This window comes from Melanerpes formicivorus, unplaced genomic scaffold (assembly GCF_026170545.1).
Source record: "Melanerpes formicivorus ecotype bairdi unplaced genomic scaffold, bMelFor1.0.p_v2 SCAF_13, whole genome shotgun sequence".
NCBI lineage: Eukaryota > Metazoa > Chordata > Aves > Piciformes > Picidae > Melanerpes > Melanerpes formicivorus.
In genome coordinates, this window is record NW_027142365.1 from 54,060 (window position 1) to 69,432 (window position 15,373).

General features: G+C 57.8%; 1 long non-coding RNA gene across 6 annotated transcripts in view; it reads right to left on the reverse strand.

Annotated features, from left to right (window-relative positions):
* Positions 1 to 15,373, reverse strand: part of LOC137444764 (uncharacterized) — a 47,008-nt gene that overhangs the window by 20,975 nt on the left and 10,660 nt on the right. For 2 of the 6 annotated variants that reach the window (XR_010988269.1, XR_010988271.1), the window contains 5 exons: positions 14,610 to 14,733; positions 12,733 to 12,917; positions 12,135 to 12,224; positions 11,523 to 12,000; positions 10,882 to 11,422 (listed from right to left, as the gene is read on the reverse strand). This is a non-coding gene — a long non-coding RNA (uncharacterized lncRNA). The other 4 variants (XR_010988274.1, XR_010988273.1, XR_010988272.1 and 1 more) reach the window with 4 other exon arrangements.

The following is a 15,373-nucleotide window of genomic DNA, read 5'->3' on the forward strand; positions in this document are numbered from 1 at the left end:
CCAGTCAGTCTCACCTCTGTGCCTGGAAAGATCATGGAGCAGATCCTCCTGGAGTCACTACTCGCTCAAAAGAATAGTGAAGAGGTGATTGGGGACAGTCAGCATAGCTTTGCCAAGGGCAAATGCTGCCTGACCAACCTGGTGGCCTTCTATGAGCAGGTGACAAAATTAATAGATGAGGGGCGAGCAACTGATGTCATTTACCTGGACCTGAGCAAAGCCTTCCACACTGTCCCGCACCACATCCTGGTCTCCAAACTGGTGACACATGGGTTTGATGGGTGACCACTAGATGGATAAGGAACTGGCTTGATGGCCGCACCCAAAGAGCGGCTGTCAATGGCTCCATGTCCCAGTGGAGGCCAGTGACAAGCAGAGTCCCTCAGGGATCAGTCCTGGGACCTGTCTTATTCAACATCTTTGTGGGTGACATGGACAGTGGCATTGAGTGCACCCTCAGCAAGTTTGCTGATGACACCAAGCTGTGTGGTGCAGCAGACACGCTGGAGGGAAGGGAGGCCATCCAGAAGGACCTTGACAGGCTGGAGAGGTGGGCACAAGCCAACCTCATGAAGTTCAATAAGAGCAAGTGCAGGGTCCTGCATCTGGGTCAAGGCAATCCCAGGCACAAATCCAGGCTGGGCAGTGACTGGCTGGAAAGTAGCCCTGAGGAGAGAGACTTGGGGGTGCTGGTGGACAAAAAGCTCAACATGAGCTCTCAGTGTGCACTTGCAGCCCGCAAAGCCAATCAGATCCTGGGCTGCATCAGGAGAAGTGTGGCTAGCAGGTCGAGGGAGGTTATCCTCCCCCTCTACTCAGCCCTGGTGAGACCCCACCTGGAGTACTGTGTCCAGTTCTGGAGCCCCTATTACAAGAGGGATGTGGAGGTGCTGGAACGTGTCCAGAGAAGGGCCACAAAGATGAGCAGAGGGCTGGAGCACCTCTCCTATGAGGACAGACTGAAGGAGTTGGGGCTGTTCAGTCTGGAGAAGAGAAGGCTCTGAGGTGACCTAATTGTGGCCTTCCAGTATCTGAAGGGGTCCTACAGGAAGGCTGGGGAAGGACTTCTCAGGATCTCAGGTAGTGATAGGACTAGGGGGAATGGACTGAAGCTGGAGGTGGGGAGATTCAGGCTAGATGTGAGGAGGAGGTTCTTCCCCATGAGTGTGGTGAAACCCTAGAATGTGTTGTCCAGGGAGGCGGTCGAGGCCCCATCCCTGGGGGTGTTTAAGAGCAGGCTGGATGAGGCTCTGTCCAGCCTGATCTAGTGTGGGGTGTCCCTGCCCATGGCAGGGGGGTTGGAACTAGATGATCCTTGTGGTCCCTTCCAACCCTGAATGAAACTATGAAGAAGCTGCATGTCTGATCCTTTACAGCTAGATTAGTAGAATTAAAGTCACAGACAGAGGTAGAGAGAAATACCAAAGCAGGAACACAACTTAATTGTATTAAGTTGTCAGAAAGAATCAATTCATGTATCGCTAAGGTATTCGACCAATGGCTGAAATGAAGTCAACAGTCGTGGATTATCAACACAAACTTCTGCCTCTGGACTTACAGCTACCTGAGAGACGGTGGATTAACACATACCTAAAGGACAGGAAACAACAGGAGGAGAAAAAGATCACTTAAGTCCCACCAGTTTTGAAAGGTTGCAAAAGCTCCTTGCACAACTATCTGGGCGGTCTAAAGGCAGAGGCAACATAGACAAGGCTACGCAGACGGGAAAAGGACAAATGCAAATTGTCACTGTCTATAAACAGTGGAACCTCTACACTAGCTATCTTGAACCCAGGAAAGGCACTTGGATATCCACTGGATGCACCTAAGAAAATGCCAGTTCAGTGACAAACAAAACCAAACAAATCAACCAAATGCAAAGCCCTAGGGATGATCAGGGCGGAAAATCAGAACACGGAAGTCCTTCCCAGAGCAAAGTCATTGTCAGAGCCTTAGGTGAAAGTATAGTGGAGGGGGTTTCATTTTGGGGTTTCTTTTAACGTAGGACTACACCTTGGCATTCATCGTTACAGCTTACTTTGCATGCCGACAGCGGAGGCGAGTTCAAGAACAAGTTAAGAATATCAATGGAAACTCATAAAGGGCTGTAAACCATGGAGATACAAGGTCTGCTTTAGGAAGTCCCCTAAGCCACACAAAGCTGAAGAAGTACCCTGAGGAGTATGCTAGCCTGCACCTGCTGGTTTGGTGTGTAATTGAAACCGGTAGGGCCCAACACTCGACTCAAAGAAAGGAAGACACGGCTGGGCTCAGGCCTTTGAGCTAATCCTCAACAGCCACCAGTGACACCAGAATGGTGAGAAATGCCATTTCCCCAATAGATGGAGTCACCTGCTCAGACAGCAAAAAGCAGTCTCGGGCACAGGAGGCTCTTGGCAACAGCCAGCCTGCTCTTCTGACCCGAGTGCCACAGAAGGGTATAAGAGTAGATCACCTCGAGGGCCACCGCACGGACCGTAGAGGACATTCAGGTGCTCGTGCCTAACAGAAAAGATGTGTGCAAAGCAGGTGTTGCATCACTAACCTAATGTCCCTCTGTGACCAGGGGACCTTCATCCCAATCCCATCATGGGGTGGAAAAGATTTCCTGCTGGTCGCTGTAAGGCAGGACTTTAACGCTTTCCCTAGCAAGTTGCTCTGAAAAGAAAATGGGGAATGAGACTTGAAGGAGAAAGGAGGAGATGAAGAAGATGGACTGTAGCACAGGCCATCTCACCAGCTACAGACATTTTCCCCTGCCCATGTGCTCTGTGGACTAAGAAGAGTTCCCTTCTTTTGGTGTGAAAGCACTGGCTTCAATGAAAGAGCTGGCTCCTCCTGAAGGGCAAGTATGAATGGAGCTCTCAAAGTACCACACTTCAGAGCCTCCTACTTGCTAGCACTAAGACAATTGTTCATGTAGAACGACTGGCCACTCACTTCAACAAACCCCACAGAACTGGCTCCTATCAACTCTCCAGAAGACACTGCTGCACTAGCTTGGCTGCCTGACCGGCTCAGTTCAGGTGGCTTAGGATCTCACAGAGGGTACCACAAGAACTGAGGGGACTGCAGTCTTTGCAGCTTCAACTTTCCTTCTCTGCTACTTCTTTTTTCAGATGGATTTTTTTTCAAAGGGACTGCTGGACAGCAGAACAGGATGGATGGCTGGGCCCCAAGAGCGGTGGGGAACAGAGTTAAACCCAGCCGGTGGCCGGCCGGGCACAAGTGGTGTTCCCCAGGACACCCCTTGTGAGAGAGTGAGTCCAGAGAAGGGCCACAAAGCTGGTGAAGGGTCTGGATAACAAGCCTTATGAGGAGTGGCTGAAGGAACTGGGACTGTTTAATCTGCAGAAGAGGAAGCTGAGGGAATTATGGTGTGGTCTGGCTTCAGCTCTCAACTACTTCCACGTTGAACAAGGACAGCTTGTACTCACAGAAGGCACTGGCTGCTTGGGTTCAAGGTTCCTGCAGAGCTCAGGCTATCTCTCTTCATTAGTGAGGTCGTCCTGTCACCTAGGCAGAGAGAAGAAAATGCAGCTATGAAATTAGACCACTGGAATCGTGAGACTCGTTCTGTGTGCGACTCCAGGAGAATCCAAACCTAACCTTGGAGCTGCCCTTAAGAGCTCCTCTTTGGAAAAGTCTCGCTGCCGGGCCCCACAAACCCCACACCCTCTGTCAGCAAACCGGATGTACGAGCTGAAGAGTGTCGACAGAAACTGTACGTGGACAGCTCAGGAAGATCCTGCCAGTCCCAGCACACCAGACCTGGAATGATCAAAGAAAGTCCGTTAACAACTGTCTGTGTGTCTGCTCATAGCTTGAGGAGAACCCCCCAACTCCTTCAGGACCCCCCCAGATACCCCAACTTAGATGCCCACAAAACCCCTTTGGAGGCACCCAAACCCCCCATCTGATACGCCCAGCTCCGTTTTAGGTACCCCCAGACCCACCCCGAGACACCCCCAGCTTCCACGGGAGCCTGCAGAGACCTCCCAAAGGGTCCGTCGGAGGTGCCCAGCTGCCTCTCCACGACCCTTGATCCTTTCAGATGGCCCCACCAGAACTTTACATATCCCCAGACCCTTTTAGGTGTCCCCAGACCTCCTGCGTCACCCCCAAAAGCCCTGCCGATGGCCCCAGACCACCTTCAGACGCCGGAAGGAACACACCTGGGAGTCCCGGGCCGGCAGCGACACCGGAAACTGCACTGCGAGCTCCCCGAATGCGCCAGGACCTCTTGCCCCGCCAAAGGACGGCGGTTCGCAGGCACCCTGGGGCACAGAACGGCGTCAGGCGCCGAATCAGGGCTCTCCGCGACCGCTCCGGCTCCAAAGCTGCTCAGCGGCGCCCGCCCCCCGGCCAGAAAAGCGGGGGGCAGCCCGCGAGGAGGGCGCGTGCGCGGGACCGGACCCGCTGCAGCGCAGGCGCCGTATCCATAGCGACCACCGAGACGCTGCCCCTCTGGCACGAGCAGAGCCGGGCTAGGGCGCAGGCGCCGTATCCATAGCGACCACGGGGACGCTGCTGCCCTGGCGCGAGCAGAGCCGAGCTAGGGCGCAGGCGCCGTATCCATAGCGACCACCGGGACGCTGCCCCTCTTGCGCCAGCAGAGCCGGGCTAGGGCGCAGGCGCCGGATCCATAGCGACGCTCGAGTCAAGCTCTCCGCTCTCCGCTCTTCCCCTAAGAATTTTCGAGCATTCAGCGCAGTTAGGCTGCAGAAATTAGCTCCCCCGGGGCGGCACACGCCGCGGCACGGCTGCACTGCCGGCCATTACACACAGGGTTGAGCACTGAGCTCCCCCGGGGCGGTATACGCCGCGGTACGGCTGCACTGCCGGCCATTACACACCGGGGGGCAGCATTGAGCTCCCACGGGGCGGCACACGCCGCGGCACGGCTGCACTGCCGGCCATTACACACAGGGTTGAGCACTGAGCTCCCCCGGGGCGGTATACGCCGCGGTACGGCTGCACTGCCGGCCATTACACACCGGGGGGCAGCATTGAGCTCCTACGGGGCGGCACACGCCGCGGCACGGGTGCACTGCCGGCCATTACACACAGGGTTGAGCACTGAGCTCCCCCGGGGCGGCACACGCCGCGGCACGGCTGCACTGCCGGCCATTACACACAGGGTGGCAGCATTGAGCTCCCACGGGGCCTCTGGGTACGGTTGAGGCAGCAGCCGCCACCCCCGCAGAGCCCCACCGGCCAAGCCCGGACACGCCCCCCCCCCCCCCAAAAGCCCCGCGCTGCCCCGCCGCTGGCCACCCCGCCAAGCCCCCGCGCAGCTCCAGCGGCTGCTATAGATAAACCCCGCAAAGCAGCAGAGACTCGCACTGACCTGGGACACAGCAGAAGAGCTCCAACCTCTACCAGACACAACCCTGAAAGCATCCGGCGCCATGTTGTTGAGGGCGGTGCCATGCTGTGGGGTGGGGTTCAGGCTGGGGGGCGGTGCCACGCTGGGGGGGGGCGGTGCCACGCTGGGGGGGGGGCGGCGCCACGCTGGAGGGGGGCGGTGCCACGCTGGGGGGCGCTGCCTCGCTGGACGGGGCGGTGCCACGCTGGAGGGGGGTGGTGCCACGCTGGGGGGGCGGTGCCACGCTGGAGGGGGGCGGTGCCACGCTGGAGGGGGGCGGTGCCACGCTGGAGGGGGGCGGTGCCACGCTGGAGGGGGGCGGTGCCACGCTGGAGGGGGGCGGTGCCACGCTGGAGGGGGGCGGTGACACGCTGGAGGGGGGCGGTGACACGCTGGAGGGGGGCGGTGACACGCTGGAGGGGGGCGGTGACACGCTGGAGGGGGGCGGTGACACGCGGGGGGGCCCGGTGCCACGCTGGGGGGGGCGGTGCCTGCGTTGTCACCTCACGCTCAGCTTTCCATGGGTTTTATTCGCCTCCAAGACAACACGTTGAGTTCTGAGCAGCTGAGGAGCCCTGGGGAACACCTCTACAGAAATGTTCCTCCAAGAGCTGTCAGAAAAACGTTCGTTCCCCCAGCAGGCAGCTCTGGCTTCAGAGCAAAAGCCTTCTGTGATCATTCTGTTTAGCTCAGCACCAGCTGCAGCCGTCAGTATTACCAAACTACACAGTAATGGCCTCCTCCCGGTGCCCTCCCGGTCCCAACAGTTTCCTCTCACCAAAGGACTGGCAGAGAACTGGAAGCGACTGGGAAGAAACTGGGAGTGACTGGGAGGGCACGAGGTGGAATCTGGGAGGGAAGGAGGAGGAAACTGTCAGAGACTGAAAGAAAACTGGGAGGAAACTGGTAGAGACTAAGAGGTAGTGGAGGCTCAAGTGGGAAGCACTGGGGAGAACTGTGTGAGAGCTCCGAAGGAACTGGAAGGGACTGGGAACAACTGGGAAAAAAGTCCCAAAGAGGATCCTAAATGGGCCCAAACGGCCCCAAAGTAAACAGAGCCCAAACTGGGGTGATCTGGACCAATGGAGCCAGTGGAAGCACTTCCCACCTAAACTGCACTGACCAAAGAGAGCGCGGCTCTGCTTTCCCACTCCGGGAAATCTGCCACGCTGCAAGATGAGAAGGAGACTGGGAGGGATTGAGCTTCTCCAGCATGGAGGCGAGCGTCCTTCTGTCTCGCACTTCAGGCTGTTTACTGCAGTCAGCTCTTCTTTATCATCAGACCGTTCTTCCGTCGTCAGCAGCCTGTTGTTCTTTCCTGTCCTGAAACCTTCCATAGATACTTTCTGCTTTCCTCCAGGCAGAGTCCAAGGGCATGATATTGAACACATGCAAGTGCCAGGTTCTACACATTACCACAACAACCCCAGGCATTGCTACAGGCTGGGGTCAGACTAGCTGGAGAGGAACCAGGCAGAAAGGGACTTGAGGGTGCTGGTTGACACCAGCTGAACATGAGCCAGCAGTGTGCCCAGGTGGCCAAGAAGGCCAAATACATCCTGGCCTGCATCAGGAACAGTGTGGCCAGCAGGAGCAGGGAGGTCATTCTGCCCTGTGCTCAGCACTGGTCAGGCCACACCTTGAGTTCTGGGTCCAGTTCCTGGGCCCCTCAGTTTAGGAAAGATGTTGAGATGCTGGAAGGTGTCCAGAGAAGGGCAACAAAGCTGGGGAGGGGTCTGGAGCACAGCCCTGTGAGGCGAGGCTGAGGGAGCTGGGGTTGCTTAGCCTGGAGAAGAGGAGGCTCAGGGGAGACCTTCTTACTCTCTACAACTACCTGAGGGCAGGTTGTAGCCAGGTGGGGTTTGGTCTGTTCACCCAGGCACCCAGTACCAGAATAAGAGGACACAGTCTCAAGCTGTGCCAGGGGAGGTTTAGGCTGGAGGTGAGGACAAAGTTCATCCCAGAAAGAGGAACTGGCCATTGGAATGTGCTGCCCAGGGAGGTGGTGGAGTCCCCATCCCTGGAGGTGTTCCAAAAAAGAACTGGATGTGGCACCTGGAGCCATGGTTTAATTGTGAGGAGGGGATAGGGATGCAGACATAGGAGGGAATTGATGAGATCTGAGGTCTCTTCAAACCTGGTTGATTATGTGAGACTGGGAGGTACTAGGAGGAACTGGGGGTTACTGGGAAGTACTAGAAGGTACTGGGAGGCTGTGGAAGGACTCTGGGGGGGGAGGGTTACTGGGGGGGAGTGAGGGGCACTGGAGAACTATAAGGGTTAACTGGGAGGTACTGGGAAGGGCTCTGAATGGCACTGGGAAAAACTCAGAGACTGCGGAGAGACTTTGGGGCGGTCTGGAGGGGCTCAGGGGGGCACTGGGAGCTATGGGGACATACTCTCAGTGCTCCCAGTGCTCCCAGTTGGGTTCCTGCTGCTTCCAGTTGTCTCCCAGGGCTCCAGAACTGACTCCAGGTGCTGCAGGTATGGCTCCCAGTCCCGCCCAGTGCCTCTCAGTCCCTGCCAGCCTCCTCCCAGACTGGGAAAGGACTGGGAGACACTGGGAGGGGCTCAGGACAGTACTGGGAGGTACTGGGAGGCTGTGAAAGGATCTGGGGGGGGAAGGTTACTGGGGGGGAGTGAGGGGCACTGGGGAATTCTAAGGGTTAACTGGGAGGTACTGGGAAGGGCTCTGAATGGCACTGGGAAGAACTCAGAGACTGTGGAAAGACTTTGGGGCAGTCTGGAGGGGCTCAGGGGGGCACTGGGGGTCATGGGGAGATACTCCCAGTGCTCCCCCACTTGTCTCCCAGTTCCTCCCAGGGACCCCTAGTGCTCCCAGTTGGGTTCCCACTGCTTCCAGTTGTCTCCCAGGGTTCCAGCAATGCCTCCACCTGGTCCAGGTATGTCTCCCAGTGCCTCCTGGTCCCTACTGGTCTCCTATACTGGGATAGGGGTAGAAGGGATTGGGAGGTACTAGGAGGGACAGGAATAAACAGGGAGGGACTGGGAGGGGAGTGGGACAGTATGGGAGGGGACTTGGAGGGACAGGGAGGGGACATAGTAGGAATGGACTGGGAGGGGACTTTCACAGCTGTCTCCCACTTTTGTCCCAGTTGGGTTCCTGCTGCTTCCAGTTGTCTCCCAAGGCTCCAGGTCTGACTCCAGGTGCTGCAGGTATGGCTCCCTGACTCTCCCAGAAACTTCCAGCCCCTACCAGTCTCCTCCCAGACTGGGAAAGGTGTAGGAGAAAATGGGATGGACTGGGAGGCTGTAAAGGGCTCTGGGAGGGAAATGGGGGGCTGAGGGGGGTACTGGGAATTCCTGGGTCATACTCCCAGTTGTTTCCCAGTTGTCTCCCACGACCCTTGATCCTTTCAGATGGCCCCACCAGAACTTTACATATCCCCAGACCCTTTTAGGTGCCCCCAGACCTCCTCCGTCACCCCCAAAAGCCCTGCCGATGGCCCCAGACCACCTTCAGACGCCGGAAGGAACACACCTGGGAGTCCCGGGCCGGCAGCGACACCGGAAACCGCACTGCGAGCTCCCCGAATGCGCCAGGACCCCTTGCCCCACCAAAGGACGGCGGTTCGCAGGCACCCTGGGGCACAGAACGGCGTCAGGCGCCGAATCAGGGCTCTCCGCGACCGCTCCGGCTCCAAAGCTGCTCAGCGCGGCGCCCGCCCCCCCGGCCAGAAAAGCGGGGGGCAGCCCGCGAGGAGGGCGCGTGCGCGGGACGGGACCCGCTGCGGCGCAGGCGCCGTATCCATAGCGACCACCGGGACGCTGCCTCTGTGGCGCCAGCAGAGCCGGGCTAGGGCGCAGGCGCCGGATCCATAGCGACGCTCGAGTCAAGCTCTCCGCCCTCCGCTCTTCCCCTAAGAATTTTCGAGCATTCAGCGCAGTTAGGCTGCAGAAATTAGCTCACCCGGGGCGGCACACGTCGCGGCACAGCTGCACTGCCGGCCATTACACACCGGGTGGCAGCACTGAGCTCTCACGGGGCGGTATACGCCGCGGCACGGCTGCACTGCCGGCCATTACACACCGGGTGGCAGCATTGAGCTCCCACGGGGCGGCACACGCCGCGGCACGGCTGCACTGCCGGCCGTTACACACCGGGTGGCAGAAATTAGCTCCCCCGGGGCGGCACACGCCGCGGCACGGCTGCACTGCCGGCCGTTACACACAGGGTGGCAGCATTGAGCTCCCACGGGGCGGCACACGCCGCGGCACCGCTGCACTGCCGGCCGTTACACACAGGGTGGCAGCATTGAGCTCCTACGGGGCGGCACACGCCGCGGCACGGCTGCACTGCCGGCCGTTACACACCGGGTGGCAGCACTGAGCACCTCCCTGGGCGTGGGCAGCAGCCGGGCCCCCACGTGGCTTTTATTTTCCAATGCTAAAAGCCTTTTAGAAGCAGAGAGGGCAGACAGGGGTCGTTTCCAAAGCTTTCTTACGCACCAGTCACTCCAAGCCCTCCCTCTCCAGCTGCAAACCAGAGGTTTGCCTCCGCCTCGCCTCACCCCAGTACTTACACTTTTAAAGATATTGTGGTCCCCTCGGAGAATTTTCAGCACTTTAGGGGGGGGGCCCCCAGCCCTCGCTCACCTGCTCCTCTGCTGCAGCAGCCCCCTGCCCCACGTGGCAGAACCAGCCCACCCACAATCCCCCCACTCCCTTTGATTCACCCCCAAAAAGGCACAAAATAAAGCAAACTGCCCAGCCAGCACCTCCTGCCTTTCACAGCAAGGACTGAATATTGCAGCTTTGGCCAAGACTATCAGCCCAAAGGAAGCCCTAGCCCCTGAGGAGCTAAATGCAAGTGAACCATCTGACACCACCACAGGCCTGTGAATGTTGCAAAGCAGTAGTGCATGCAGTATAATAACTCGAAAGTTAAGGGCTGCTCAAGCTTTACACAAAGTATCCTATTCAGTTTTGGGTTCCACTTAAAGTAAAAGTATAAAAGGTCAGAGGGAAAGCCAACTCTACCTCTGAACTACAGCAAGAAATACTGGAATCAAGGGGCCCTTTCTTCTGCTATTAATAGATGAAGAGAACATGAAAACTGATGGGCTAAACCAACAGGGCAAGATTAGAATAACTAGTAGAGAGAACGGAAGATACAAAGCTTCAACTGCATCTGTTTAGCAACGACTCCTACCAGATAACTTCCATGCCATAACTTTGCTGAATTCAAACAAGCCAGCTGGTGAAGCGTCTCGCTTACAGGCGGCCGACGAGGAGACGTGCAGAAGGCAGAGGCGAGGGAACAAGTCCTGAGCTTTGCTGCAGGCTGTCCTGCGGCTTCCCCTACCGACTCTTTCCTGTACACCACCGCAGAAGGAGTTGGGTGAATTTTGTCTCAAACCAGCTCCTAAGACAACCTCCGCTTTTTCCCTGGGTGCCTACGTGGGTGTTGCTTCATCTTTCCCTCACGCTCGGTACGGCATTCGGGTGCAGAGCACGGCTCCGGACAGCCAAACCGAACTCCTTTGCTGAAGAAAAGGAAGCGGAAACACAGGCTGAGCCCCTGAGCTCTAAACATTCACTGAGCCCCAGGAAATGCCTGTACATGCTGGCTGCTGCCTCCTCCTCGTTGCCCCGGGCCTGCTCATTGGAGGCTGCCTGGCAAAAGCACCTGCCCCCACTTTCCTCAGCGTTCTTTGAATACCCAGGTTGGAAACCTAAGAGGTAGCGTACTAATTGGAAAGCATGTTCCAGCGGGCGTGGCTGGAGGCTGGGCGCTGATGTCTTCCTGCCCTGCCAACTTAGCATGGTGAACCAAAGCTCTTCAGCTTTTTCTAGGGGTGGAAACACAACAGGACAAACTTTGTTTCTCAGGTAACAAGGCACAAAACTCATTAAGGGGTTTCTAGGCCAGAATCAACACCTACCCCTAACCTGAAACCCTTCTGGTTGCTTCTGCCTGTCAGCACAGTACCTCTGCGTCTCTCTGGGAGAGATTCCAATGGCTCAGGAGCAGATGATGTTTCCCACTGGAACGATCCCACTCTTAGTCACGCAGCAAAGATCCCCTCTATGCTGGAAATACATATTCTAATAGGGTAACCCATGGTGAAGAGGAAACACTGCCATTTGGCAATGTTGATTTACCTTCTGGGATTTACTACCCCATAGTCACCTTGCAGTTGGTGCATTTCTTGCTGGCAATCAAGCAATCTCTTCCATCTGTTGCTCTCATTGTTTTGTTTCAGCTTTCTGAGCCTGTGTCGGTACAAGTCCTTCTCAGGGCACCGCAAACAGAGACAGACAAAGCTTCCTTTTCTCCAATAGTTCCAGGAAGATTTCCGGCACTCCTAGGCGAGCACCCACGGAGTGACGGCTGTGAGGTGACATCAGCCTGGCACTGGAGCTGGGCATTCTGAGCAGATGAGGAAGCCTGGGCAACACCTGCAGAGAAATCTTGGTTCCTCTGCAGAGAAGCACTGGCCTTAGAGACAAAGCTGTCTTTGATCTGGGTACCAGCTGCAGCTCTCAGCAGTGCCCAGCTGCAGAGCAATGGCCTGCACCTTCATCCTGATCCAGGTGGAGAGAGAACTGCCAGGAACACAGCTTCTCTGCTCCGGTTGCAGCATCCCCAGGGGCCGAGCGCAGCCTTGCTGTTAGTGAGGAACACAGCCCCTGTGAGAAGCTTCTGGGGTCAGGGGACAAACAAGAGGTTTTCCACACTGGAAACAAGGGAAGTCTCTTTGCCACCCCCATTATACCCATCAGAGGACTCCTGCTTACCTACCTGCTCGGTTGGAGTTTACACTGGCAGAAGCCTCAGCTCCTCGGTAAAAGCGTGGACTGAGCAATTTCCTTTTCAGCCTTTCCTTCCTGTCTGACAGAGATCAAACCCTACCTGGAGCCCACACAAGCCAAGCAGGAGATCCCCTGCTAGGCTGGCAGGGCGAGGCTGTACCGTCGCAGCAGCCGTAGCCCTTGTGCCGACACAACAGGGACTCCATAGCCCCCCATAACCATCCTGCTACCCTCCTCGAGCCCCACCCCCTTCCATAGCCATCCTATTGTCGCCCTCCAGCCCCGCCTCCAGTCCTCCTGCCCCGCCTCCTGCAACCTCCCTCAGCCCTTTCCCCGCCCCCTCCATAGCCATCCTATTTCACTCAAACTCCGCCCCCCTGTGACGCAGATGCCCTCTCATTCCGCCCCCTCCCATAGCCATCCTATTGCCGACCTCTAGCCCCGCCTCCAGTCCTCCAGCCCCGCCCCCCATAGCCAGCCTATTGTCTCCCTCAAGCCCCTCCTCCAGTGACGTAACCTGCGCGCTCTTCCCCGCACCCCCTCCCCTCTAGCTCCCTTCCCATCCTTTCCCTTTCCTATCCCCTCACAGCGCCGCCGCCGCTTTCTCTGCTCCCCGCCCCTCCTTTGCGCGGCCCCTAATCACGTGACGATCGCTGGGCGAGTCTGGGTGCTGCTGGGTTCACCCTGGGATCGCTGGGCGAGTCTGGGTGCTGCCGGGTTCACCCTGGGATCGCTGGGCGAGTCTGGGGGCATTTGGGTCAGCCTGCAAGAGCTGGGAGAGACAGAAGAACAGCTCGTGAACTGGGAGCAGACTGCTCCCGACCGCGGCAAATCGACACCCACCCCACCCACCCCCCCTCGCCGCTGGTGTTTCTCGCCCCCCCCCCCGCTGCTGCCCACCCTCAGACCCATAGCAGAGTCCTGCAGCAGGGACAGAACAACTCCAGAGAGCAGCAGAGTCTACACTGAGCTGATGCGGAGCGGAGAAAGCAGAGGGGACGATAGTTACGCTGGCTAGGTCGGAGCCGACGGGGCGAGGGCGGCGCCATCTTGGGAAGGGCAGGCACTGTCACGTGCAGGGCGGCGCCATCTTGGGAAGGGCAGGCGCTGTCACGGGGAGGGCGACGCCATCTTGGGAAGGGCAGGCGCTGTCACGGGGAGGGCGACGCCATCTTGGTGCCCTCACTTCCGTCTACATGCCCCCAGACCTCCTTTGTCACCCTCTAAGGCCCTTGAGGTGCTCGCAGCTCGCCTTGAGATGCCGGGGGAGATGTGGCTGGGGGGTCCTGGGACTGCAGGACACCCAATACCGGGGTGAGACCACCCCAATCCTGCGGGACCCCAAACCCTGGAACCCCCCAGAGACCTCTAACACAACACCACCACTCCCCGCCCCCTCAGCTGCTTCAGGACCCTCCAGAGACCCCCCCGGAGACCCTCCAGAGGCCGCCAGACACCTCTCGATGCCCACAAAGCCCCTCTAGACGCCCCAGAATACCTCTCTGCGCCTCCCTGCAGAGGCCACTCACACCCTTGGCAGCAGGCGACAGCAAGCAGTACCTGGCCGTGCCCACAAGGTGGGAGCAGTGAGCAGAAGAGTCAGGGGCGCTAGGGACACCGAGACTCCAGCAGTGCCACACAGCAACCCACACGCTGTGGGGACCTGACACAGAGACCCCGAAACCACACTGAGGCACAGACCCCCCCACTCCTCCCTGACCCTCCAGACATGACCCAGGAGCCCCTCCAGAGGTCCCCAGACACCTCTAGATGCTCCCAGAACCCTTCACATGCCCCCAAATCCCCCTTTCATACCCCCAAGCCCACTTCAGATGACAGCAGACCCTCCTTAACAGGCCCCCAACGCTCAGCGGGTCCGGTGCTGCTGTGCCTCGGGAGCAGATCAGCTGGTCTCCCTGCAGAGCTTTGTCCAGTCAATGAAAAACCAGCACACCACACACACACATGAAAGACAATCCACTGTTTTAATTGAGAGACAGTTGCTATTTCTGCTTCAAACCACACCCCACACCCCCCCGTGGCTCTGCTCAGGATGTGCTTTTCTCCTCTAGAAGCCTTTCTACAGAACAGAGGGGGGTCACGTCAAGGCCTTTCTGCACACAAATCACTGCCCTTCTGCAATCTCTCAATAAGCAGCACCGCTGTTCCTCTGCTGGAACACCTCACACTCACTCTTACACTTTCCCGGGGCTTTCCCTACCCTCCAAGAACGTCCTGGCATTTCAAACATTTGGCATTTCAGGTCTGCAAGCAGCCTTTGTGGGAGGCTGCCCTCACCCCTCCCTCACTGCTCCTCTGCTGTATCCTCGCCCACCCCCCTGTGGCATCACAGAAGGAAAGACAGCCGAGCGGCTACGCTCCTGTTCTTTTTATCACCCCGAGCCGGGGACAGCCTTCTGGGCAAGGTTTGCAGCTTCAGCACACAGCTGAGCTTTACTCTCACCCATTAAACCCTTTGGTGGTTTCAGCTTCCCGAGGATGTGTCGGCACAAGTCCTTGTCGGGGCACCGCAAACAGGGAGAGACAAAGCTCCGAGATCCAGGAAGAGGACGGCTGAGCAGACACCCCTAAAGAGAGAAACTTCATCAGCTGAACCTCGCACTTCTCCCAGCTTTGCAACAGCAAAGAACTTTGTGAACAACACAGTGGTGCTCCTAAGGAGGTCACCAGCTTGCAAGTTACAGGAGAAATAAAAACCTTTTTATTACAGAAGCACTGGCAAAAATTTACGGACAGGAACAGCAGACGAGGAAATTCTGCGATTGAGCTAACGATAGACATCAGGCCTAGGATCTGGCTACCCTGCCAAAGGATGCCAACAGGACAGAGTGAGGCCTCAGCAGCACTCCCAAAAAGCCCCACAGAGAGCCACAGGCTCTGGCCCGTGTCCCACCTACGGGCCGGCCCTCCTGGCAGCAGCGCAACACCACCTCTTCAGGAGCCCAGGGACTGACCTCAGCCCCCTAAGGGCCAGGCAAGGTTGGTTCCTGTTAGCTGCCTAAAGCAGCCTCCCCAGCCCTGCTTACAGGGACCTTGGGCTGCTGCTGGGGACAGAAGGGGGATGGAGGGCTCCACAACTCGTCACACAGACCCCGAGTACAGGGCTGTTAAGCTGACAGGGTGCCAAGGGAACAGGCTGCCATGAAGGCACAGACCCAGGCCCTGAACTACAGGGTGGGTCACCTTGCCGCAGCAACACGACCGAGC